Source organism: Procambarus clarkii, chromosome 39, assembly GCF_040958095.1.
Source record: "Procambarus clarkii isolate CNS0578487 chromosome 39, FALCON_Pclarkii_2.0, whole genome shotgun sequence".
NCBI classification, from domain to species: Eukaryota; Metazoa; Arthropoda; class Malacostraca; order Decapoda; family Cambaridae; genus Procambarus; species Procambarus clarkii.
In genome coordinates this window covers 5,776,850-5,803,552 of record NC_091188.1, presented here as the reverse complement: position 1 = coordinate 5,803,552, position 26,703 = coordinate 5,776,850, and the positions used below count along the sequence as shown (strand labels likewise).

The 26,703-nt window shown below is 40.2% G+C and overlaps 2 long non-coding RNA genes across 2 annotated transcripts; one reads left to right on the top strand and one right to left on the bottom strand.

Annotated features, from left to right (window-relative positions):
• Nucleotides 1–1,924: 1,924 nt before the first annotated feature.
• LOC138372743 (uncharacterized) lies at nucleotides 1,925–16,589 on the bottom strand. Its single transcript, XR_011230920.1, has 7 exons — nucleotides 16,412–16,589; nucleotides 14,537–14,621; nucleotides 12,169–12,215; nucleotides 9,515–10,747; nucleotides 3,657–3,741; nucleotides 2,781–2,848; nucleotides 1,925–2,181 (listed from the first exon to the last, which is right to left on the bottom strand). It is a non-coding gene; the product is annotated as an uncharacterized lncRNA (long non-coding RNA).
• A 4,578-nt stretch (nucleotides 16,590–21,167) lies between these two features.
• Nucleotides 21,168–24,494, top strand: LOC138372507 (uncharacterized). The gene is made up of 4 exons (XR_011230878.1): nucleotides 21,168–21,285; nucleotides 23,393–23,478; nucleotides 23,723–23,835; nucleotides 24,178–24,494. It is a non-coding gene; the product is annotated as an uncharacterized lncRNA (long non-coding RNA).
• The last annotated feature ends 2,209 nt before the right edge of the window (nucleotides 24,495–26,703 follow it).

Genomic DNA, 26,703 nt, shown 5'->3' with positions numbered 1-26,703 from the left:
GAGAGAGAGAGAGAGAGAGAGAGAGAGAGAGAGAGAGAGAGAGAGAGATTCAAAAGAACGAACCAGGTTTCAACAAGAATTTGATAATATTTTGATACAAAAGTAAGCTAAATCCAAACTTGTAAATTGACTCCAATGTGCAATTTTATATATAAATATATATTTTACACGTCTCTACAACATAGATGTCAGAGAGATCACTCCACACATGCCACCAGAATATAGTGACGCCAGGGATCTCCCCCCCCCCTCCCCATAGGCCGTCACATTCTTATGAAGAACTTTAAAACAATGACAAAACTGAAAATCTTGGTATGAAGACAGACAAAATTAGACCAAAATTGTATAATAGAGTTATACATAATATTTGTAAAAAGAATATGTAGGAAATTTGCATATAATTACTTTTTTTTCAAGAAGCAGTAGCTTGCTGGTTCGTCTGCAATCTTGCGTGTTTGCGTGAGCGCAAATGCACTCACCAGCGATACTATCGTGAGCGCAAATGCACTCACCCGCGTTACTTGCGCAAGTGTATGGGGCCTCCGGATCTGTTCTTATATATTCCCTTTAAGAATCTAGCAGCTGTTATATGTGTACATCCTGTTGGGGAATCTTCACGGGGCAAAACCCTTATATATTCCCCACCCCGGGTTCTAACTGGCCAGATTGTTGTTGTTTTTCTGTTACATAGGAAGGATTTGAAAGATTGTGAAAGGAAAGATCACGAGGAAAAAGCTCGTGGAACATCTAGAGAGGAGCTTTGTAACACCACCACCATAGGTTCAGGGATGGTATATCATGCATATCAGGTTTAACAAAATTTTATGACAAAAATTAGACAGGAAAGAGAGATGTGGATAAACTGCATTTTCTTATGCTGTCAGAAAGCCTTTGACACAGTACTCCATATGACAATGGTACAGAAGTTGGAATAACAGAGAGGAATAACAGGTAAGGTGCTCCAGTGGATAAGGGAGTATCTAAGCAACAAAAAACAGAGTTACTGTGAGGAGGGAAGAACTCAGAGTGTCAAGATGTCACCAGCGGAGTCCCACAGGGCTCTGTACTTAGACCCATCCTATTTCTGATATACGTAAACGATCTTCCAAAGGTCGCATTGCTCTCAATGTTTGCTGATGATGCCCAAATTCACGAGAAGAATAAAGACAAAGGAAGATAGAAAGAGTCTACAAGACGAACTGACAAACTGGACGAATTGTCCAGAAAGTGGCTACTAAAGTCTTGGCTACTCAAGTAAGTGTAAAATAATGAAATTTAACAAATGGAGCAGGAAGCCGAACACAAGTTCAGAACCTTGTTCTCAACATTTGTCAGACCAATCCTAGGTATGCAACTCCAGCCTGGAGTCCATACCTTGTTAAACACAAGACAAAGTTAGAGAAGATTCAGAGGTATGCCACCAGACTAGTCTCAAAGCCGAGAGGTATGAGCTACGAGGAAAGGCTACGGGAATTAAAACTCATATCCGTGGGAGACGGAAGAGTTAGGGGAGACATGATCACCACCTACAATTTAAGTCTAAGGCCTACAATATATTTATTTATTCATTTACAAGAAGGTACAATGAGTTTTTGTGAGTACATAACATTGCTGTTTTTACATTTTTTTGCGAAGTCACTAACACGCATAGCGTTTCGGGCACATTTCAGTGATTTTGAGAAATTGTTTAGCTTCGTTCAGTTCAGGTGGTATGAAACTTGTATTAAAAACACATTTTGAGATGCAAATCAACCTTCTCGTTTCAATTAAAGACCACAGCTGCAGGGATGGTCAGTCTTGAGCATAAGCGGAACATTCTCAACCTTTAGTAATAACACAGTTGATCATGCGAACTTCAGCTTACATTAATGATAAAATTATTATTTGCTGGATAAAGACTAGAGGGGTACAAACATTATACAGAAAAATCCTTATAATTTAATTTATTTCTAGTACATATGGCGAATTTATTCCTGAGATGGTATGAAAACGTTCGTTAGCAATTGTACATAAATTTAACAGAAAACTTTCTATAAGTTAATTCACATCTGGAGGTGAATCTCTTCCTGAGTGTTAACATCGACGACAGTGTTGATCAAGGCTTCATCTGCCTCGCCAGAATCTGTGACCAAACCTCACAGGCGGTGGAGGCCTTTTTCTGTTCCCAGCTATCAACGATCCCTGCAAAATGGGTAAAGGAAGTCTTATTTCGTCACTCTAAACAGTAAATTCATAAAAAAAAAAGAAATTGTTTCACCTCAATAATTATTTTGCCTACTTCTCGTCCCTGTTTATCTGGCGTGTCTGTTTGTTGACGTTTATTTACACCCAAAAAGTCGGGTGATAATAACAGTACAGCATAAACAGTCGGTGAAAACACCCACACAGCATAAACAGTTGTGTTCCTGCTAGCATCACCTACAAGTCCCCTCGCCTCCTTGTGGATCTAATGTTCTCACATGTTCCCTGATGTGTATCTATGTCTATATATTGGTGTATACTGGCAGCAAGTTTTCTTTTAAACATGTCTCATTGAATATGACCGCATATTCTGTATTTACTATCTTCTGATTTAGGGCTTCTATCCCTCTAACTATTTTCTTGGCATCAGGGCGTAGCTGAAAGAGGAGTTTTCCAAAACTAATTTTCGTAATTTCAAGGTGAAGAAAAAAGTGAATTACTATAGAATGTATTACACTTATTTATATACACTTATATATTATGTCTATATGTGATATATATTAGAACAAACACATGGAAACGTATGCTGTCTACATTACCGTGAGGGGTCTGTTGGCGTTATGTCCTCCTCTGATCCTGATATAGTCCCTGCCAGAGGCCAAACTTCCTGTTTGTGAAGACATTCATATATATATATATATATATATATATATATATATATATATATATATATATATATATATATATATATATATATATATATATATATATATATATATAAAAATATATATATATATATATATATATATATATATATATATATATATATATATATATATATATATATATATATATATAAAAATATATATATATATATATATATATATATATATATATGTATACAATTTCTTGAAGTAACAGATGTACATTCAGTTCATAAATTAGTTCAGTCAGTTAAATGATGAAGTGAACCAATTTTATTTAAGGGAGTTTTGTAATAAAGCCTATACGATATATGACACTAATTTCTTGATCTACATATTCAGAACAACTTATCCTTTACAGCTCGCAAAAACATTGAAGAAAATGCAGCTCGTTTTACTCTATCATGATGGGATGAGTAAAAGGGTTCTTAAGAAGGAAAATCTGCTGTTTTTCTATATAGAAAAAACTTAAAGTTATAATCAAATTTATACACAGATACATGTAAAGATGGTAAAGAACTGATTTGTTAAATTTTCATTGTTAACTTAATAGAAAGGGGGGGGGGGTGTTGATTAACTATAATAAAAACACACTGAGCTTGCTCACACAGTGTGTGTAAACAGCTCACACACACACTGTCTGTACTTGCTTGAGCATGTGCTCACGCAAGCACAGACACACTGGATCATTTAATGTGACTGAGAGACAGAAAAAAATGCACACTAACACAGAGCTTAAAATGAGATGAAATATTGGTCACATATACTCACTCGCTTCAAGGAGCGAGGGCGTCCAGCAGAGAGAGAGCACCAGCACCACCAGCATCAGGCAGGTCTTGGTGCCTGCCATCACTCACTGTGGAGATGAAACATCTTGGTTACTGTTACTGTTAACACTTAAATTAAATATTTGAAGGAACTAAAGGTTATGCAAGCCGTACTAAACATGTGAGGTGCCGGATGCCTCTTTCATTATCTCCTATGCCAACGATTTTACTTTCCTTCAGGACGCTACGGCTCAAAGGATGAGTACGTTAGGGAAAGTAAACTGCTGCTCACAGAATGAGTAAAGGATGCACAATACACTACCGCTCACATGATGAGTAAGGGATGCACAATACACTACCGCTCACAGGATGAGTAAGGGATGCAGAATACACTTGCAGTCTCCGGCGACAACAGTTGCTATACCTCCCGGATACCAATACTTTACTACATGAGCCGAGGCATGAGATGAAAGGAATCAAATCAAAACCAATGTAGTGGAAAAACAAAGGGAGGGAAGAGGAGCTAAAGGTAGAGAGGAAGAGAAAGAGAAGCCATCAGCACGGGGATGAGAACTTACCAGCAGCCTCCAGAGCGTGGAACACGGATTAATGACGCAGCATGGACGCAAGAGATTGACAGAATGCAGCATAAGCAGCGATGCAGTGAGGCAGTTATAATCAACCAGTCGTGCTTGCAGGGAGCAATAAATCATTGCTCCACCTCTGTATCCTCCTCTCAGTAAGCCCAATCGGCCTCTTGGACCGGCAATCACATCTCCCGTCATCGCATCCCTCTCCTAATACTCCTTCCTAACTTTCCTCCATTGGATAAAAGTTCCACACCTGCGTATATATGAAATTTATGTAAGGAATTTAAACCAAGTCTTTCGCACTCTCCTGAGTGCTTTATCAAGGTCTGAGTGCGGGATTAAGACGAGACTTAACATCTCAACGTCTAATCAAATAAGTTCCGCATCTTATATACAAATTACAGCTTATGTCTTGATTACATGATACAAACTGTTATTAGCATCAGGTCATACTCTTGTGATGAAGGGATTCATGTATATCAAGATCAGGTCTTATCCGGAACATATTTACGGCTGTACAAACATACACGTGATCACTGGATTGTTTCAACCACAGGTTAGATATGTACGGAATGACAATTTAAGTATAAATTCTAGCAACCTCGTTTCATCAAACAAGCCTTCTGCATTTTTCCTGTTTCTTTTATTCTTGTAGTTTGTACTGCTTCTGTACTGGCAAGCGTGATTATTGAAAGCCTTTTATACAACAATATATTTTAATAGTGTATTTCTACAGAACAGGTTACTTGAGGAACAGCGGAAGGTATAAGGAAAAGCACCTGTGTAGAGTTTGCAGCTTTCGGATCCAACCAGTCTCAAGACTTTGTGAAGTCACTGGAATCAACGACACTGCTGTAGACTGCCTGTGAAGTCACTAGATTCAACGACACTGCTGTAGACTGTGTATGAAGACACTGGAATCATCTACCAAGGAGATGTTACTACGTGCTGCTCCTTTTGAAGTATACTCACTCTGCCAGGCGGCGCTATGTTTATATAGTCGTACTGGCAGTATAATCATCCCGGAAAACCCCCATGTATTCCCAGCCACAGGTGATAGCACAACCTTTCCTCCAGTCCAAGCAAAAAGTTAAATACTGACTTTGGTTCTACCAAATTATTCCAGTTTTTTACTTATTAATCAACCAACCAACTGACAGAATGCATCTTCCATACATTAGAGTAACAATCTATTTTTTTCTGAAGTGTAAATTAATATTATTATAATTTGTAGGTTTATGTATAGTTAGGTCTTGGTTAGGTTAGGTAGTGTGGTTACGTTGATTTACGAAGTGTTTACACTACAGGCTGTAGGTGAAAGAAACACGTATCGAGTCACAGCCTTGAACATGGCGAGGTGGACTGTAACTCCAAATACTAACTTATTATGTAGAGTTTTTGTAGTCCGTGTTTGACATATAGGTTGTGAACCTCACAACCCTTTATTTGTGACAATGGCAAGAACATGACCCAAACGAAAATTTCTAAACCTTTTCTCTCTCAGATTTCAGCAAATGATGAAGTAATTTGATCTTGAGAATGAGCTACAAATAAACATATCTCGTTTCGACAAAAAATTGTATTTGCTAATCTCAAGATAAAGACTATCTTTAACGCATGTATTTTTATTCGGATTTTCCCGAAGAAGAACTGAGTGTAATTCTGGATAATGTTTAATTAATTTAATTGGTGTTTTATATACTTCTGTTCTCAACCTAAGACTGAATATATGGTTGAGACTTAGCGTGACTGACCTTGACCCTCGGTGTTGTGAGCCTGATTGATGAAGATTACACCACCCCAAGAGGTGGCACGGGCATGAATAGCCCGTAATGTGAACTTGAGGCTCGCGTCTACAGCATTGATATCACCGAGTCTTCACACTAAAATATTGTTACTAACTGTCAGTGGAGCTGCTTCGATTAAGGTGACTCAAGAACTCTCCTGTTCCAGACAAATGGAACTAAATAAATAAAACTTATTGGATGCGAAGCTCTGAGAGTAAACAGCTTGGAGGGATAAACAACCAGGCAACGAACATGCTGCGTATTTAAGCTTGAGCTCAGTAAAGACTGGAACACAGGTCTGGAGCAGGGAAGATGCAGGCACTCCTCAAGTTACTAGGCTCTGCATAAGAATTATACATTAATGAGCACTAAGAAACTTCCAAAATGACTCATTACTTATTTCCAAAGCGTTTTATCATATTTGGTTACTAAAATGAAGATATTATTGTTTAGAATCTGACTGTCTGAGAAACATTTACAAATACGCATTTGCAGACAATAGGTAGATTAAGGTGCTTATCTTAGTGGGTTAGAGTATGGTATTTGTTTTTAAGGATAGACTATAAGCTAGAGCTTAGGTCCAGAATAAATACGATTTGCCTGTGCAATTAAGCTTAGGATATAAACATCTCTTCAAAATGTATGCAGTAGCTGTACCAGAGCCTTAGAGCAAAGAAAATGGACTATGAATGCATTAGAAGAAGTTTGATAATATGTATGTTAAAGTGGACAGTCAGCTCACAACTAAGTAGATCCAATTTATATGTCGGAAAAGGAAATGGTGTTTGGGCACGTTTCCTTACACCCAATGCAACTGTTCACCCAACACTATATAGGTTCTTGAGTACAAGGTAACTGTTGATGGTTTATTCCTGGAAAGGGTCAGTGATTGGCCTAGGCCCTAGGATATGGGGACCTTGATAACCGTAAAACATAAGAATTAGGAAGCCCCGCACCATGCCCACGACCCACACTAAGCGCGACCCGCCTCAACCCACCCCAATCTCTCTTATATGTCTACCCAGTCTGTACCTAAGGGACTGCACAATACATTACCGTTCACAGGATGAGTAAGGGATGCACCATACACTAGCAGTCAACAGTTGCTACCTCCCGTATACCAGTATCTCTTGGTTCAACTATGTGAGTTGACTGTCAGCTTTAATATACATATTATCAAACTTTTTCTAATGCATTCATGTTCCCTTTTCTTTTCTCTAAGGCTCTGGTACAGCTTATGCATACATTTTGAAGAGATGTTTATATCCTAAGCTTAATTGTACAGGCAAATCGTATTTATTCTGGCCTTAAGTTCTAACATATAGTCTACGTTTAAAAACACATACCATACTCTAAAATCTATATCAATAATACTAGATTGCAGTACATTCCAGCCACCCATGTGCCCATGTCCAGGCCAGTACCTTCCTATAGTCCCCATAACACGAAATACCTAAAGCTGCACCAATTGTTAGTGATTCTGAAATATTCGTAAAGTTTTAGTGTCATTTTTTGGTCTTGTCCTAGCTGTCGGTGTGTCCAGACCGGTGGGCGCGGCCCTCCAGCCGTTTGCTAGCGACACGGGGCACCCCCTTCCCACTGTCTGCCATTCGGAGACAATTGGATTAGAATTCTCTGGACGGGCGTCGTAACTCTCAGTGGAGGTTCTGGATATGCTGCGAGTTGAGATAGCAGACGTCTGTGGAGTGCAGCTCTTAACGACTCACCGTGCGCTTGGTAAGCTCGGCTCTTTGGCCATTTACAGGGATTTAGTGTCCCGCTACGATGGTTGTTGTTCCCACTCACTGATGATGGTGGTACCGTCACTGTTTCAGACTGCTGCTGTACTCTCACGTATGTGGGGCTTCATAGGGTTCCGTTTGAGTTCCCGGACAGTTTGCTACGCCTTTACTTTGGAAAATAGGGTGCAGTGGCGTCCCACCGGACGAACTTTGTTTCTTCCGGCAGGTGGTGGGGGAGGGGGTCTCGAACAGGACCTAGACCGTCTCTCTACGTCTCCAGTCTCCTGTTCCGTCTACTGTCACGTTGCTTGGTTACACCATACGTGCCTTCTACGCTGGGCACCCCTGGACATTTTTCCGGTGTGGCCTTGAGGGGCTATAGGTGGCGGTCTGCAGTGGTGTGGTGGCAGCTCCGGTCAATTTGTTCCGGGAGGAGAACTTTTCCCCGGTTGGTGGCCCCGGACCTGTTGCTTTGTGATGGTGTGGTGGGGGAGGCTTCCCTGCCATCTGATGCCTCTGTGGTGTTGCCGAGTTTTGCCGCCTGCACGGACAACGTTGAGGTTGGTGGTGTAGGTGTGGAGATGGTAGTGCATGAAGCCCGTCCCCGCCGCTGGCTCTGCCTGCCCCGTATACGGTTCCGGTGTAGCCCTTAGATTGTGAACTTGTGACCCCGGTCGTCGATCCTGCTGTGATTCGGAGTCGTGCCTTGCATGGTGTGGTACGGCCGCCCAGAGACTCTCCTGGTGTGCTACCTAGGAGGTGCAACAGTTTTGACGATCAACAGCCTGTGTTCAAATGATCCAGGAGGGTTCAGAGTGTGTCGCCCCCTTGTGCGTGGGTTGACGAGCGAAACTTTAAGAACTCTACGAGCTCTATCTCTATGGAGTGCGATGATGGTGTGATGGGGGCTTGTGTGGTACCGGCGAGTGGCGTGGGCGGGTTTGGTGACTGCTGACCCTGTTGTGGGGGTGGGGGCTAGTGCGGGGACTTTGTTTCCTGCTTCGGGTGCCTCACACGCATCCGTGTGTTCCGGTTCCCTGGTGTTGGGGGTGGTCCACCCTGAAGGGGAGGTTGGTGGGGCTCGTGATTTGATCGTGGTCCTGAGGAAGTATGCTCGCCGGAGGGGCTCTGTGTCTAACCCGGTCTCGAAGTTTCTTATAATCAATATTTTGCTTATGAATAAGTACATATTTGATATACTAATTTATTGTGAATATTTGAGTTTACCTGAAAAGCTCAACTAAATATATATTTTACGCGTCACTACAACATTGAGATGTCAGAGGGATCACTGCACACATGCCACCACAACATAGTGACGTCAGAGATCACTCCACACATGCCACCATAACATAGTGACGTCAGAGATCACTCCACACATGCCACCACAACATAGTGACGTCAGAGATCACTCCACACATGCCACCATAACATAGTGACGTCAGAGATCACTCCACACATGCCACCATAACATAGTGACGTCAGAGATCACTCCACACATGCCACCACAACATAGTGACGTCAGAGATCACTCCACACATGCCACCACAATATAGTGACGTCAGGGATCTCTCCCCCCCCCCATAGGCCGTCACATTCTTATGCAGAACTTTAAAAAAATGACAAAACTGAAAATCTTGGTATGAAGACAGACAAAATTAGACAAAAATTATATAATAGAGTTATGATAAATATTTGCAAAAAGAATATGTAGTAAATTTGCATGAAAATTATTTTTTTTACCTCCTAGGAGTTTAAAGAAGCAGTAGTTTGCTGGTTCGTCTGCAGTCTTTAGTGTTTGCGTGAGCGTATATGCACTCACCAGCCTGACTTGCGTGAGCGTATACGCACTCACCAGCGTTACTTGTGCAAGTGTATAAGGCCTCCAGATCTGTTCTTATATATTCATTTTAAGAGTCTGACAACTGTTATATGTGTACAGCCTATCGGGGAATTTTCCCGTGGCAAAACCCTTATATATTCCCCACCCCGGGTTCTAACTGGCCTTGTTGTTGTTGTTCTGTTAAGTAGGAAAGATTTGAAAGATTGTGAAAGGAAAGATTGTTAGGAAAAAGCTCGTAGAACATCTAGAGAGGAACTTTGTAACACACCACCAGCATAGGTTCAGGGATTATCATGCCTCACAGGTTTAATAAAATTTTATTATAAAAATATGATCAGAAAGAAAGATGTGGGCAAATTGCATTTTCTTAGGCTGCCAGAAAGCCTTTGACACAATACCCATATGAGGCTGGTACAGAAGTTGGAAAAAAAACACACATGAATAACAGGTAAGGAGCTCCAGTGGATAAGGGAGTATCGTAGCAACAAAAATACAAAGTTACTATGAGTGGGGAAGACCTCAGAGTGTCAAGATGTCACCAGCGGAGTCCCACAGGCATCTGCACTTGGACCCATCCTGTTTATGATATATACAAACGATCTTCCTAAGGATATAGACGCATTGCTCTCAATGTTTGCCGATGATGCCAAAATCATGAGAATTCTTGTATTAAACGCACATTTTATGATGCAAATCAACCTTCTTGTTTCAGTTTAAGACGACAACTGCAGGGATGGTTAGTCTTGAGCATAAGCGGAACATTCTCAACTTTCAGTAATATCACAGTTGATCAGGCGAACTTCAGCTTACATTAACGATAAAAAAAAACTAATTGTTTGCTGGATAAAGTGTAGAGAGGTACAAACATTATACAGAAAAATCCTTATAATTTAATTTATTTCATGTACATATGGCGAATTTATTCCTGATATAGAATGGAAACGTTCGTTAGCAATTGTACATAAACTTAACAGAAAACTTTCTCAAAGTTAATTCACATCTGGAGCTGAATCTCTTCCTGGGTGTTAACATCGACGACAGTGTTGATCAAGGCTTCATCTGCCTCGCCTGAATTGGGGACCAAAACTCACACGCGGTGAACGGCTATATTTGTTCAAAGCTATCAACGCTCCCTGCAAAATGGGTAAAGGAAGTCTTATTTCGTCACTCTAGAAAGTAAATTCATAAAAAACTAAAAAAAAAAAAAGTTTTCACCTCAGCAATTATTTTACCTACTCCTCGTCCTTGTTTATCTGGTCTGTCTGTTGGTTGCCGTTTATTTACTCCCAAAATAGTTGGGTGATAATAACAGTACAGTATAAATACTCGGTGATAACACCCATACAGCATAAACAGTTGGGTGAGAACACCCATACAGCATAAACAGTTGGGTGAGAACACTCATCCAGCATAAAAAGTCGGTGAGAACACCCATACAGCATAAACAGTTGATGAGAACACCCATACAGCATAAAAAGTTGATGAGAACACCCATACAGCATAAACAGTCGGTGAGAACACCCATACAGCATAAAAAGTTGATGAGAACACCCATACAGCATAAAAAGTCGGTGAGAACACCCATACAGCATAAACAGTTGATGAGAACACCCATACAGCATAAAAAGTGATGAGAACACCCATACAGCATAAACAGTCGGTGAGAACACCCATACAACATAAAAAGTTGATGAGAACACCCATACAGCATAAAAAGTAGGTGAGAACACCCATACAGCATAAACAGTTGATGAGAACACCCATACAGCATAAAAAGTTGATGAGAACACCCATACAGCATAAACAGTCGGTGAGAACACCCATACAGCATAAAAAGTTGATGAGAACACCCATACAGCATAAACAGTCGGTGAGAACACCCATACAGCATAAACAGTTTAGTGAGAACACCCATACAGAATAAACAGTTGACGAGAACACCCATACAGCATAAACAGTTGGTTGAGAACACCCATACAACATAAACAGTCGGTGAGATCACTTATACAGCATAAACAGTCGGTGAGAACACTCATTGCAATTTGTCCTCTTAAAAAGAACGTCGCTTTTGGCCGTTTGCCCGTATGGACGAATATGGACGTAATTTGAAAATGAAAAAAAATGTAGATAAATTTGGGATTTTTTTTTTAACAATAGTAAGTTAAGGGTCCTCTGATAGGTTAGGTGGGCAGGAAATTCTCATAAAGTTTCAAAACGGTATGAAAAACGTTAATGGAAAGTTTCCTCTTCTAAGCTTGCCGAGTAAGCCAGACGACTCAAACAGAAAACGGAACAGTACGTTACTTTTGTGAGTCGATTTCATTTCAAATTACGTCCAAATTTGGCCATAGAGCGCATACCAGCCAAAAGTGACGTTATTTTTAAGAGGACGGGTTGCTCATACAGCATAAACAGTTGGGTTGCTGCTAGCATCACTTAGCAGTACCCTCACTTCCTTGTGGATCTAATGTTCTCACATGTTTCCTGATGTGTATTTATGTTTATATGTGATATATAAGAACAAACACATGGCAACGTATGCTGTCTACATTACCGTGTGGGGACTTTCGGCGGAACGTCCTCCCTCGGCCCTCCCCCTTTCTGTTCGTGAAGACATTCGGATATATATATATATATATATATATATATATATATATATATATATATATATATATATATATATATATATATATATATATATATGTCGTACCTAGTAGCCAGAACTCACTTTTTGGCCTACTATTCAAGGCCCGATTTGCCTAATAAGCCAAGTTTTCCTGAATTAATATATTTTTTCAAATTTTTTTCTTATGAAATGATAAAGCTACCCATTTCATTATGTATGAGGTCAATTTTTTTTTATTGGAGTTAAAATTAACGTAGATATATGACCGAACCTAACCAACCCTACCTAACCTAACCTAACCTATCTTTATAGGTTAGGTTTGGTTAGGTAGCCGAAAAAGTTAGGTTAGGTTAGGTTAGGTAGGTTAGGTAGTCGAAAAACAATTAATTCATGAAAACTTGGCATATTAGGCAAATTGGGCCTTGCATAGTAGGCTGAGAAGTGCGTTCTGGCTACTAGGTACGACATATATATATATATATATATATATATATATATATATATATATATATATATATATATATATATATATATATATATATATATATATATATATATGTCGTACCTAGTAGCCAGAACTCACTTCTCAGCCTACTATGCATGGCCCGATTTGCCTAATAAGCCTAGTTTTCATGAATTAATGTTTTTTCGACAACCTAACCTACCTAACCTAACCTAACCTAACGTTTTCGGCTACCTAACCTAACCTAACCTATAAAGATAGGTTAGGTTAGGTTAGGTAGGGTTGGTTAGGTTCGGTCATATATCTACGTTAATTTTAACTCCAATAAAAAAAAATTGACCTCATACATAATGAAATGGGTAGCTTTATCATTTCATAAGAAAAAAATTAGAGAAAATATATTAATTCAGTAAAACTTGGCTTATTAGGCAAATCGGGCCTCGCATAGTAGGCTGAGAAGTGAGTTCTGGCTACTAGGTACGATATATATATATATATATATATATATATATATATATATATATATATATGTCGTACCTAATAGCCAGAACGCACTTCTCAGCCTACTATTCAAGGCCCGATTTGCCTAATAAGCCAAGTTTTCATGAATTAATGTTTTTTCGTCTACCTAACCTACCTAACCTAACCTAACCTAGCTTTTTTTGGCTACCTAACCTAACCTTACCTATAAATATAGGTTAGGTTAGGTTAGGTAGGGTTGGTTAGGTTCGGTCATATATCTACGTTAATTTTAACTCCAATAAAAAAAAATTGACCTCATACATAGAGAAAAGGGTTGCTTTATCATTTCATAAGAAAAAAATTATAGTAAATATATTAATTCAGGAAAACTTGGCTTATTAGGCAAATCGGGCCTTGAATAGTAGGCTGAGAAGTGAGTTCTGGCTACTAGGTACGACATATATATATATATATATATATATATATATATATATATAAATATATATATAAATATATATATATATATATATATATATATATATATATATATATATATATATATATATATATACAGGCGATTATACATATAGATTATACATAATTTTTTATATATATAGCAAATCTGATCAATATGGAGCTGTCTAAATTATACAAATCTGGAGTTAAATTTATATTATTAATTAATTTTGGATTTTTTATTCAACGATTTAATAAAATTTCTTGAAATAACAGATGTACATTCAGTACATGAATTGGTCCAGTGAGTCGAATGATGAAGTGAACCAATTTTATTCAAGGGAGTTTTGTAATAAAGGCTTTACGATATATGACACTAATTTCTTGATCTACATATTCAGAACAACATATCCTTACAGTTCGCAAAAACATTGAAGAAAATGCATTTCGTTTTACTCCATCATGATGGGATGAGTAAAAGGGTTCTTAAGAAGGAAAACCTGCTGTTTTTCAGTATAGAAAAACCTTAAAGTTATAATCAAATTTATACACAGATACATGTAAAGATGCCAAAGAACTGATTTGTTAAATTTCCATTGTTAACTTAATAGAAGGGGGAAATGGGGAGGGGGTTGATTAACTATAATAAAAACACACTGAGCTTGCTCACACAGTGTGTGTAAGCAACTCGCACACACACTGTCTGTACTTGCTTGAGTATATACTCAAGCAAGCACAGACACACTCATTGGATCATTTAATGTGACTGAAAGACAGGAAAAATGCACGCTAACACTGTCATAAAATATTGCACACACAAGTTCAAATATGTTTATTGAGATAAGAAAGAAATACATCTCAAAGGGATAGAGTAGCTTAGGCTATTTCTACCCCCATGCACACACATATACTAACGGTCTTCAAGGAGCGAGGGCGTCCAGCAGAGAGAGAGCACTAGCACCACCAGCATCAGGCAGGTTGGGGAGCCAGCCATCACTCACTGTGGAGATGAAACATCAGCTTGGTTACTGTTACTGTTAACACATTAAATATTTGAAGGAACCAAAGGTTATGCAAGCCATACTAAACATGTGAGGTGCCGGATGCCTTTTTCTTTATCTCCTATGCCAACGATTTTACTTTCCCCCAGGACGCTACCGCTCACACGATGAGTAAGCGACGCATAGTAAACTGCTGACAGGATGAGTAAGGAATGCACAATACACTACCGCTCACAGGATGAGTAAAGGATGCACAATACACTACCACTCACAGGATGAGTAAGGAATGCACAATACATTACCACTCACAGGATAAGTAAGGAATGCACAATACAGTATCACTCGCAGGATGAGTAAGGAATGCACAATACACTACCACTTATAGGATAAGTAAGGGATGCACAATACACTACCACTTACAGGATAAGTAAGGGATGCACAATACACTACCACTTACAGGATAAGTAAGGGATGCACAATACACTACCACTTACAGGATAAGTAAGGGATGCACAATACACTACCACTCACAGGATAAGTAAGGGATGCACAATACAGTATCACTCGCAGGATGAGTAAGGAATGCACAATACACTACCACTTACAGGATAAGTAAGGGATGCACAATACACTACCACTTACAGGATGAGTAAGGGATGCACAATACACTACCAGTCACAGGATGAGTAAGGGATGCACAATACACTACCACTTACAGGATAAGTAAGGGATGCACAATACACTACCACTTACAGGATGAGTAAGGGATGCACAATACACTACCAGCCTCCGGCAACAACAGTCAACAGTTGCTATACCTCTATGATATCAATATTTTTTTCTACATGAGCCGAGGCATCAGATGCAAGGAAACGAACCAAAACCAATGTAGAGGAAAAACAAAGAGGAGGGAAGAGGAGTTGATGGTAGAGAGGAAGAGAGAGAGAGAGAGAGGCCATCAGCACGTGGAAGAGAACTTCCCAGCAGCCTCCAGAGCGTCGAACACGGATAAATGACGCCACATGGATGCAAGAGATTGACAGAATCCAGCAAGATCAGTCAGTGGGGCAGTTACAATCAACCAGTCGGGCTTACAGAGAGCAATTAACCATTGTTCCACCTTTGTATCCTCCTCTCAGTTACCCCAAACAGCCTCCCGGACCGGCAATCACATCTCCCCTCCCTCGCATCCCTCTCCTAATACTCCTTCATAACTCTCCCTCATTGGATAAAAAATCAACATTTGCGTATATGTGAAATTTATGAAAGGAATTTACATAACGTCTTTCGCACTCTCCTAAATGCTTTATCAAGGTCTGAGTGTATGATTAGGACGAGACTTACATCTCAACGTCTAATCAAATAAGTTCCGCATCTTATTTACAAATTACAGCTTATGTCTTGATTACATGATACAAACTGTTATTAAGCTCAGGTCAAACTCTTGTGATGAAGGAATTCACGTATCTCATGATGAGGTCCTATTCAATTTACGAAATAAATTAAAGGCTGTACAAATAAACACGTGATCGCAGGATTGTTACAACCCCAGCTTAGAAATGTATAAAAATAACAATGTTAAGTATAAATACTAGTTCCCTCGTCTCATCAAACAGGCCTTCTGCATTTTTCCTGTTTCTTTTGTTCTTGTGAATGTAATTTGTACTGCTTCTGTACTGGCAAGCATGATTATTGAAAGCCTTTTATTCAACAATATATTTGAATAGTGTAGCTCTACAGAACAGGTTACTTGAGGAACAGCGAAAGGCATTTGCGTTGAGTATATCACCTGTGTAGAGTTTGCAGTTTTTGGGTCCAGCCAGTCTCAAGACTTTGTGAAGTCACTGGAATCAACGACACTGCAGAAGAGTGTATGTGAAATCACTGGAGTCAACTACACTGCTGTAGACTGTGTTTGAAGACGCTGGAATCATCTACCAAGGAGATGTTACTACGTGCTGCTCCTTTTAAAGTATACTCACTCTGCCGGGCGGCGCCATGTTTATATAGTCGTGCTGGCAGTGTAATCATCCAGGGAAAACCCGATGTATTTCCAGCCACAGGTGGGAGCGCAACCTTTCCTCCAGTCCAAGCAAAAAGTTAAATTCTGGCTTTGTTTCTACCAAATTATTGCAATGTTTGACTTAATCAGCAACCAACTAACTGACAGGATGTATCTTCCATACATTAGAGTAACAAACTATTTGTTTTCTGAAGTGTAAATTAATATTATTTACTTTGTGGGTTTATGTATAGTTAGGTCTAGGTTAGGTTAGGTGGTGTGGTGACGTTGATTTAAGGAGTGTTTACACTACAGGCTGAAGGTGAACGAAGCACAGCCTTGAACATGGCGAGGTGGATTATAACTTCAAATACTAACTTATTATAGAGTTTTTGTAGTCAATATTTGACTTATAAGTTTTGAACCTCACAACCCTTTATTTTGACAACGGCAAGAACATGATCCAAACGAAAATTTCTAAGCCTTTTCTTTCTCAGATTTTAGCTAATGGTGAGGTAATTTGATCTTGATAATAAGCTACAAATTGACATATCTGGTTTCAACAAAAAATTGTATTTGCTAATCGCAAGGTAAAGACTATCTTTAACGCAATTATTTTTATTCGGGCTTTTCCAGAAGAAGAACTGAGCATGATTCTGGGTAATGCTCAAATAATTTAATTAGTTTTTTATATATTTCTGTTCTCAACCTAAGACTGAATATATGGTTGAGACTTAGCGTGACTGACCTTGACCCTCGGTGTTGTGAGCCTGATTGATGAAGATTAAGCCTCCCCAAGAGGTGGCACGGGCATGAATAGCGTGTAATGTGAACCTGAGGCTCTCGTCTGCAGCATCGATATCTCCGAGTCTTCACACCAAAATATTGTTATTAACTGTCAGTGGAGCTGCTTCGATTAAGGTGACTCAAGAACTCTCCTGTTCCAGACAAATGGAACTAAATAAATAAAACTTATTGGATGCGAAGCTCTGAGAGTACACAGCTTGGAGGGATAAACAACCAGGCAACGAACATGCTGCGTATTTAATCTTGAGCTCAGTAAAGACTGGAACACAGGTCTGGAGCAGGGAAGATGCAAGCACTTCTCAAGTTACTAGGCACTGCATAAGAATTAAGCATTAATGAGCTCTGAGAAAACTTAAAAAATGATTCCTGTTCACCCAACACTAAATATGTTCCTGAGTACAAGGTAACTGTTGACGGTTTATTCCTGGAAAGGGTTAGTGATTGGCCGTGGGGTTCCTTTGAGTTCATCGGTCTTCTTTCATGTTTACAACACGCTCTATCTCTTTGTGGTCCGCATACTTGCTGATATTACTGGTAACTGCAGCATCTAGAGACCTGCGGAACACCGCTAGTAGCATCCATTCTCTCTCACTTCACTCATTCATATTAACCCTTTGTTTGATGTCTGTGAGGCATTCTCCGAACCAATTCAGCATGTTTCTTCTGATGGCGTGTTCTTCGACCTTCCTAAGTAGCAAGAGTTAACCAACATCCCCCCGACTTCTTAAATTTAGTGATCGACCAGGTAAGTGACCCTCCAGGTAGTTGGGACAGAATCAGTTCGACCTTACCTTCTTTAAGGGCTCTCTCGAATATCTCATCAGGACCAGGAGATTTGATGGATTTTAGTCTCTCGAACTATTTAAGTGTGTCGTTCGTTGTTACACAGTCTGTTTTCTTCAACGTCTTCATGGATTTAAAATTTTTTTTTTAGCGCCACCTTTGTGATAACATTAAATTGTTGAGCATAATGCTCATTTGTGTTATCTTCGTTATATATATATATAAATATATATATATATATATATATATATATATATATATATATATGTCGTACCTAGTAGCCAGAACGCCCTTCTCAGCCTACTATGCAAGGCCCGATTTGCCTAATAAGCCAAGTTTTCATGAATTAATTGTTTTTCGACTACCTAACCTACCTAACCTAACCTAACCTAACTTTTTCGGCTACCTAACCGAACCTAACTTATAAAGATAGGTTAGGTTAGGTTAGGTAGGGTTGGTTAGGTTCGGTCATATATCTACGTTACTTTTAACTCCAATAAAAAAAAATTGACCTCATACATAATGAAATGGGTAGCTTTATCATTTCATAAGAAAAAAATTAGAGAAAATATATTAATTCATGAAAACTTGGCTTATTAGGCAAATTGGGCCTTGCATAGTAGGCTGAAAAGTGCGTTCTGGCTACTAGGTACGACATATATATATATATATATATATATATATATATATATATATATATATATATTGGAAAAAACATTTATTTGTCAAGTTTGCATCTCCGGCTATCTTAGCTTCGTAAGCTCTTTTGACTTATCGTATTTCCTGCTTGATCTGTTATTTTAATTTTTAATGAATTAAGAAATTTAATAATTAAGAAATTACAGTAACTTATCATCGAGCTTACCTATAGTAGCAAGTGTAGCTCTGAGTTAATTTTTTTTCTGTACTCTTCCTTGTCGAATTAAATTATTAACTTTGCTTATCATTCATTAAAAATCATTGTTAATTGATCTATTTTGTTTGCTAGTGATATTATTTCGGAAAATATATATATAAGTTCAACAAAGTTTCCATGTGCTAAAGACCACAAAATTCTGGTCCCCAATCGGGCTTGTATTAACTTCCACGGCCGAGTATTCCGTTGTGGTCTGTTTCAGCTCCTGCCGCAGTTGTTCGTAATTTGCCGTCCAAAAATCTGGGACTTAATTAGGACAAATGGAGTCAGTGAGGCGTCCATAAACTGAATATTTAACATGAAAACAGATATCGTTCTGATAAGATTGACGCCCCTAGACTCAACACAGATATCGTTTTCTGTGGTAAGAATAGTTTCCAGTGTGCATGAGCCTCATACTCTCGGCTCCTGGGGAAACTAGGACTAACTAATATGTTGTCAAAATTTGCTGATATTTTATTCATTCAAAGTCACTGCATATTAGATAATGAGTTCTAGTCTCATATATTGTAGCCACGGTAGTGCAGTACTCGCCGGTCACTTCAGCTGTCTGCTTAATGATGCTTCTATGTGACAAAGTTGAATATATCAGCCATCTTAGTGAATTACTGAACAGAAGCGAATGTGTTGTCATCGCTAGAGACTCAGAGATGCGTAACTTATCAGGTTTGCAACTTACCTAATGAAGAACAAGTTCTTTTCTAAGCACACATCACTGAAAAATGTGGCCAAACGGCGAGATTTGTATGTTTATAATTTTCTGTCTATGTGTATCCTTCGTTAAAAGAGTTATGAGTAAAAGTAAGAGCTGCAGTTATTTTTAACATACTTGAATTCTGTAGTTAAAGCCCTGAACTAAACATGACTAAGCTCTTTACATATTAGAGTCAAGCGTAAGGTGAGCTGTGGGAAGGGAGCGCTCTGTGCCCACATTCAATGTGAGCTGTGGTAAGGGAGAGCACTAAGCTCGCCAACAAGACGCTCTGCGGGAATGTTCACCTTCATCACAGGTGAAGGATGATGGCTGGCTGGGTGACCTTCCTGGCGTGGGTGGTTGTGTTGCTGCGCTGTGGCGCTCCCTCACCGGCTCTGTCTGGTAGCTACCCTAATGCATCTGTTCTCTTATATGTTGCCGTAGTATAACGACATCTGTTTTATACTCCTGTACGATTGAAAGTACAATCTTTGACTTTTAGTTAGAAGCACAATTTCGCGAATTTTTATAGTCTAAAATATACTTAAGAATGAACTCACATGAATATTATTGGACAGTTTTCGGGTCTGAATTTACATCATATAATTGGATTAGTATCGCGACGTCGGCGACAGAAAGCTTGTTAGCCTCTTGGAAGTCGTCAAACCCAGCGACAGGTAGTCCTCAAGATGCAACCCACAACAGCTGGCTAACTCCCTGGTGTACCTATTGCTCTTACATGAATGGGGGGGAATCAGGAGGTACGAAAATGGACCAAAACATGCCGTCCTGGCCTGGCCGGGTCGAATATTAAATTGTTGGCCGATTCCACTGTTCAATGCTCTAAAATGCCATGTTACAAATATATATTTTTTTATTGTAACAATGTACAATTTCGTACCAATATCTGTACTCAACCTTTTGTACGGGGTAAAACAAAGACGAGATGGAAGAAAACAAATGGAAGATAGTAAGAAAAAGATTCATAGATCGTTTCATTTCAATGAAGTTGTGGAAATCTGTAAGTCACACTGTAGGACGAGGTAATAATGCCCGTGAGTGGTGAGAGTGAACCAGCAAACGAACAGAGGATGAAGGAACACCAGAAAACTGAGCGGCTCTGTGAACCACAAACAAAAATAAACGCTGATAGGAAACGATGATCGCGCACCTCCATATTGCTTACATTACGGGAGAGAAAACAAAAGAAAGTCGGGTGAGTGAATATAAGCACCAGACAAGATCTTAGAAAACAAGAAAATTCTTGCAGGTAGTAACAAATGAAACCTCGAGACTCAAGTAGTGAAACGAGTTTTTCCACCTACTGACGTCCACGGTAAGACATTTAAGCACAAGACCAGCCAGCACAGTACAGGTAGAGACGCCAGTGAAGCCGGCAGGTCGCTCCCCACACACACAGACCAAAGTGTGGCATCAAAACTTGACTACCAACGATAAAAGGTAAACTTAACTTTTTAAAACCTTCGTGCATACATATTTTCCTTTTTAGTAGCACTATTTTTCCATTTTAGTGGGTAGTCAGTAGGGCGGTGTGCCAGTGTTAAGAGCATACCTCAAAGTGGATGCTCCTCGCTAGGCTTCCCTGGAGCACGACGTCCACGCTCGCTCCGGGGGCCGCCACGACTGCTCGTGGCCTCACCTTAAGAAATTAACTTTTCGCGGTGTTGGACGACACTGGGCAAGTGGCTCGTGGTCTGCCCGGGTCTCTTACTTGAACACAAAGTTTTATATATAAAGTGTTAACCTAACCAGTAACGAATGCACTCATGCCCCCCACCTAACCTCTCCTGCCGATGCATAGAAGATGGGGATAGTTGTGTGCTAACAACTTTTCATAGTACTTTGTAATTTGTACGTTGAGGACCATAACGACCGGAATGAGAATGAGTAATAGTTGAGAGGAGAGGTTGTAATGTTATTGGTGCTTGCATCCTGCAACACAGCCTTGATGTGGTAGACGTACAAGCATCTTGAACCACAGATGGTATGCGGTAGATGTGCCTGCGTCCTGTACCACAGGTGTTATGAGGTAGACGTGCCTGCGTCCTGTACCACAGGTGTTATAGGGTAGACGTGCCTGCGTCCTGTACCACAGGTGTTATGAGGTAGACGTGCCTGCGTCCTGTACCACAGGTGTTATAGGGTAGACGTGCCTGCGTCCAGTACCACAGGTGTTATAGGGTAGACGTGCCTGCGTCCTGTACCACAGGTGTTATGAGGTAGGCGTGCCTGCGTCCGGTACCACAGGTGTTATGAGGTAGATGTGCCTGCGTTCAGTCTCACAGGTGTTATAAGGTAGACGTACCTGCGTCCTGTACCACAGGTGTTATAAGGTAGACGTGCCTGCGTCCTGTACCACAGGTGTTATAGGGTAGACGTGACTGCGTCCAGTACCACAGGTGTTATAGGGTAGACGAGCCTGCGTCCATTACCACAGGTGTTATAGGGTAGACGTGCCTGCGTCTTGTACCACAGGTGTTATAAGGTAGACGTGCCTGCGTCCAGTACCACAGGTGTTATGAGGTAGACGTGCCTGCGTCCTGTACCACAGGTGTTATGAGGTAGACGTGCCTGCGTCCAGTACCACAGGTGTTATTAGGTAGACGTGCCTGCGTCCAGTACCACAGGTGTTATGAGGTAGACGTGCCTGCGTCCAGTACCACAGGTGTTATTAGGTAGACGCGCCTGCGTCTTGCACCAAAGGTGCTATGTAGTAGAAGTGCTCGTGTTCTACACCACAGGTAATACGAGGTAAGCGAGCTTGTGTCCTGCACCACAAGTATTAAGAGATGAAGGTGCTTGGTTCCTGTACCATATGTGTTATATGGTAATTGTGCTTGCACAGACGGCGGCTGAGCGGACAGAACACTGAACCCGTGATCCTGTGTTCCCAGGTTCGTTCCCGGGCGCCGGTGAGAAACAATGGGCAGAGTTTCTTTAGCCCTGATGCCCCTGTGACATAGCAGTAAATAGGTATATGGGAGTTAATCAGCTGTCACGGGCTGCTTCCTAGGGGTGGAGGCCTGGTCGAGGACCGGGCCGTGGGGACACTAAAGCCCCGAAATCATCGGAAGATAACCTGAAGATAGCCACCTGCACCATGTGTGTTAAGAGGTAGACGCACTTTCATACTACACTACAGGTGTGATGAGTTAGACCTGTGGTGCAGCCGGAAGCGCCACAGGTCCTATGAGGATGACGTGGTTTTGTCTTGCATCATAGGTGTTATGAGGCTGAGGTGCTCACATCTCACAATTGAAGGATCACAGACTACATAGTGAGCGTCTCATTCCTTTGTCGAGTAATACCTGGACGGACCAAGAGCTGGGACATGATGACGGAGTAATGGAATGGTTCCAACCCTCTAGCACTATCGGGGAATCGAACTCCGAACTTGCAACAAACGAGGCAATGGCTCTTTTGACCATTGTGGCATCTGTGATGAATAAATGCATTTCACCTGATTATTACTCACACTACATACGATCATTTTCTTAAATATCTCTGATTATTTTATATTACCTGACTCATATAAATGATTCCACAGGTGAAGGATGATGACTGGCTGGGTGACCTTCGTGGCGTGGGTGGTTGTGTTGCTGCTCTGTGGCGCTCCCTCACCGGCTCTGTCTGGTAGCTACCCTAATGCCTCTGTCCTCTTATATGTTGCCGTAATATAGCAACAAAAGTTATAACCATACGATATACATCTGTTTTCAAATCTTACAAAAATTGTTATTGTAATATTGGTAAATGTAGATTTATATTAGCTTTCCACCGTAACTTTCTCTATAACACTGATGTCTCCTGCTCCCAGACGAGCCGCAGGAGATACAGGTGATCGTACGTGTCATCTCTCTCTCTCTCTTCCTTACAGAGAAGGTAGGGCGGCCGGGTGTTCCTGGAGGCGGCGCCAGGCTGGCTAGACAGGCCCCGGACGATGCTTTTGTTCAAGCTATAGGTGGAGAAGATGCCGTCGGACCGAGCTCGGTAATATTGCAGTGTCTTTCTTGTAGACATATATTATTGACTATGATACAAGGGGGTTGGGGGTTAGCCCAATGTTTCTAGCACGAATCTTTTCTATGCTTTTAATGTTCTTCACTCCAGAAGGAAGTTCAAAATTAAACTCTCCAAGTTCCTTTTACAATCTTATACTGTTTGCCGCTATACAGGAGAGTGAATGATGGACTGTAAGGAAAACACAAATGATGCTAGGTTAAAAATGTGTTGAAATATCGCCTATTAAATTGATATTATTATTATCATCTCCATGCACTGTTAGTATGTTCAAGGATTTGATCTTTTCATGTGTGTTTATTTTCTTTCCAGGCAGCGGTATATTTTTCGCACGACATCAGTAACAATAGAAGACCTATAATCAGATTTGCGCAATGGTTTCCGCCACGGCCTTCGGCCTGGCACAGACGCTAACTTCACTTCACCTGGCTGATGACGTCACCTGGCTGATGGCGTCACCTGGCTGTTGGCGTTACCTGGCTGAGGGCATCACCTGGCTGATGGCGTCACCTGGCTGAGGGCATCACCTTGCTAATGACATATACTCAACACTTGCGGAGTTCAGAACAAACAAAACTCCTCCAACATTGCATTTTCTATATATATAAATAAAACATAATAAAACGATACATTTCCCGTTTCTTTATTTGTGGTGAAGGTGGACCTGCCGGAGGGCGCCGCTGTTAGGCCAGTGTACTGTTGTTAGGCCAGAGTACTGTTGATAGGCCAGAGTACTGTTGATAGCCCAGAGTACTCTTGTTAGGCCAGAGTACTGTTGATAGGCCAGAGTACTGTTGTTAGGCCAGAGTACTTTTGATAGGCCAGAGTACTGTTGATAGGCCAGAGTACTGTTGATAGCCCAGAGTACTCTTGTTAGGCCAGTGTACTGTTGATAGGCCAGAGTACTGTTGATAGCCCAGAGTACTTTTGATAGGCCAGAGTACTGTTGTTAGGCCGGAGTACTATTGTTAGGCCAGAGTACTGTTGTTAGGCCAGAGTACTGTTGATAAGCCAGAGTACTGTTGAAAGGCCAGAGTACTGTTGATAGGCCAGAGTACTGTTCACTTAAAAACACTTACGTACAGAGTACACTTAAAAACCTCTTGGGACATATAGGCCCCTTAAAACATTACATCCAGTACAAGGTGATGAGAAATTCCTTGAGAAAAAAGATAGTAGAATATCCGGTGAGACAAATACCAGCGCAGGTTAATGAACAACAAATATTGCCTCACAAACTTTATATAATTCTATGACTGAGGGACAGAGATCAGATGAGACAAAGATCAGATCTAGACAAGTGATCTCCCAGAAGGAATGTACTACTTCCTTTCGATGTTTGCTGATGATGCAACAATTATAGAGAGGAAACATTTAGTGGAGAAGTATATTAAGCTACACAATGAAATGGACAAATTTACGTAAAGTATCAAGAATCGAACATAGAAAAGTCCTGGAGAGTTTATATTATGACATCGAACCTGTCACTCGAGGTCAATATCAAACCTGTCACTCGAGGCCGACATCAAACCTGTCACTCGAGGCCCTCATCAAACGAATATCATTAGTTGCACATGTAAGATTGACCAACATAAGAACTTCCACCAGAAACCAAAATACAGATTGATTTAGGACCCTGCATACCACATACCTACATACCACATATACACCAAACCAGTCAGGTTTGGAATATGTGGCGAGAGCATGGAGCGGTTAGTTTGTTAAACACGCATTAAAAAAAAACTCCAGAGGCATACCGATAGACAAGTCGAAGAGTTGAGAGAGATGAGTTATGAGGACAAAATAGCAGACTTAATCTATGTCACTGGACAACCCGTTCTCGCACTTGCTTATAGTCAATATTGGCTTATTCAATAAGTGGATATGTGACATACTAATTGATTGTGAATATTTTAGTTTACCTTGAAAAGCTTTATAGAAAACACCGTCCTCACCTAACCTTCTTAGTATGTTAAGATAAGCATCTTATTGCTTCTTAATTACAATTATTACTTAACCTATACCGTTGATATGTTAAGTAATAATTGTAAATAAGAAGCAATAAGATGCTTATCTTAACATACTAAGAATTTTAGGTGAAGTCGGTGTTTTCTATGAAGCTTTTCAAGGTAAACTAAAATATTCGCAATCACTTAGTATGTCACATGTGCACTTATTAAATAAGCCAATATTGACTATAAGCAAGTGCGAGAACGGGTTGCACTGGAAAGACAGAAAAGTTAGGTAAGATATTTTTACAATATAGTGACAAGGTAGAGACAAGGACATACTTGGAATTGGGCGCTACTCAAACACATGGGACACAGCTCGAAACTAAGTACCGAAATAAGAAAGACAAACAATTGAAAGAATTGTTCATTGTCAGAAACAGTAAACAAAAGGAATGGATTAGAAAGTAAAATAATGTATGCGAACTCTATTCGCTGCTTCAAATGTATATACATCATATGAGAGGCAAGACGAGTGAGTTGAATCTTAATAAGGGAACGCACAATTAGGTGAGTACACATATACAGACACACAAACACACGGGGTCCCACGGAGCAGTGAATCTTCTCTAACTTTGTCTTTTGTTTAACTAGGTATGGACTATAGGCTGGAGCTGCATATTCCAGGATTGGTCTGACATAAGTGGGATTACGTTAGTTGTCTTCTAACTTTCTGGTAGGTCTCCTGTTTCCAGTGACCTGTTATACACCATAGAGAGTTGCACACTTAGTGCTTCTGCACTTTCCTTTAGTATCCATGGTGAGATTCTGTCAGGCTCTACAGCCTTTGTCACATCCTGCTCCAACAGACACCTTTTGACCTCATCAC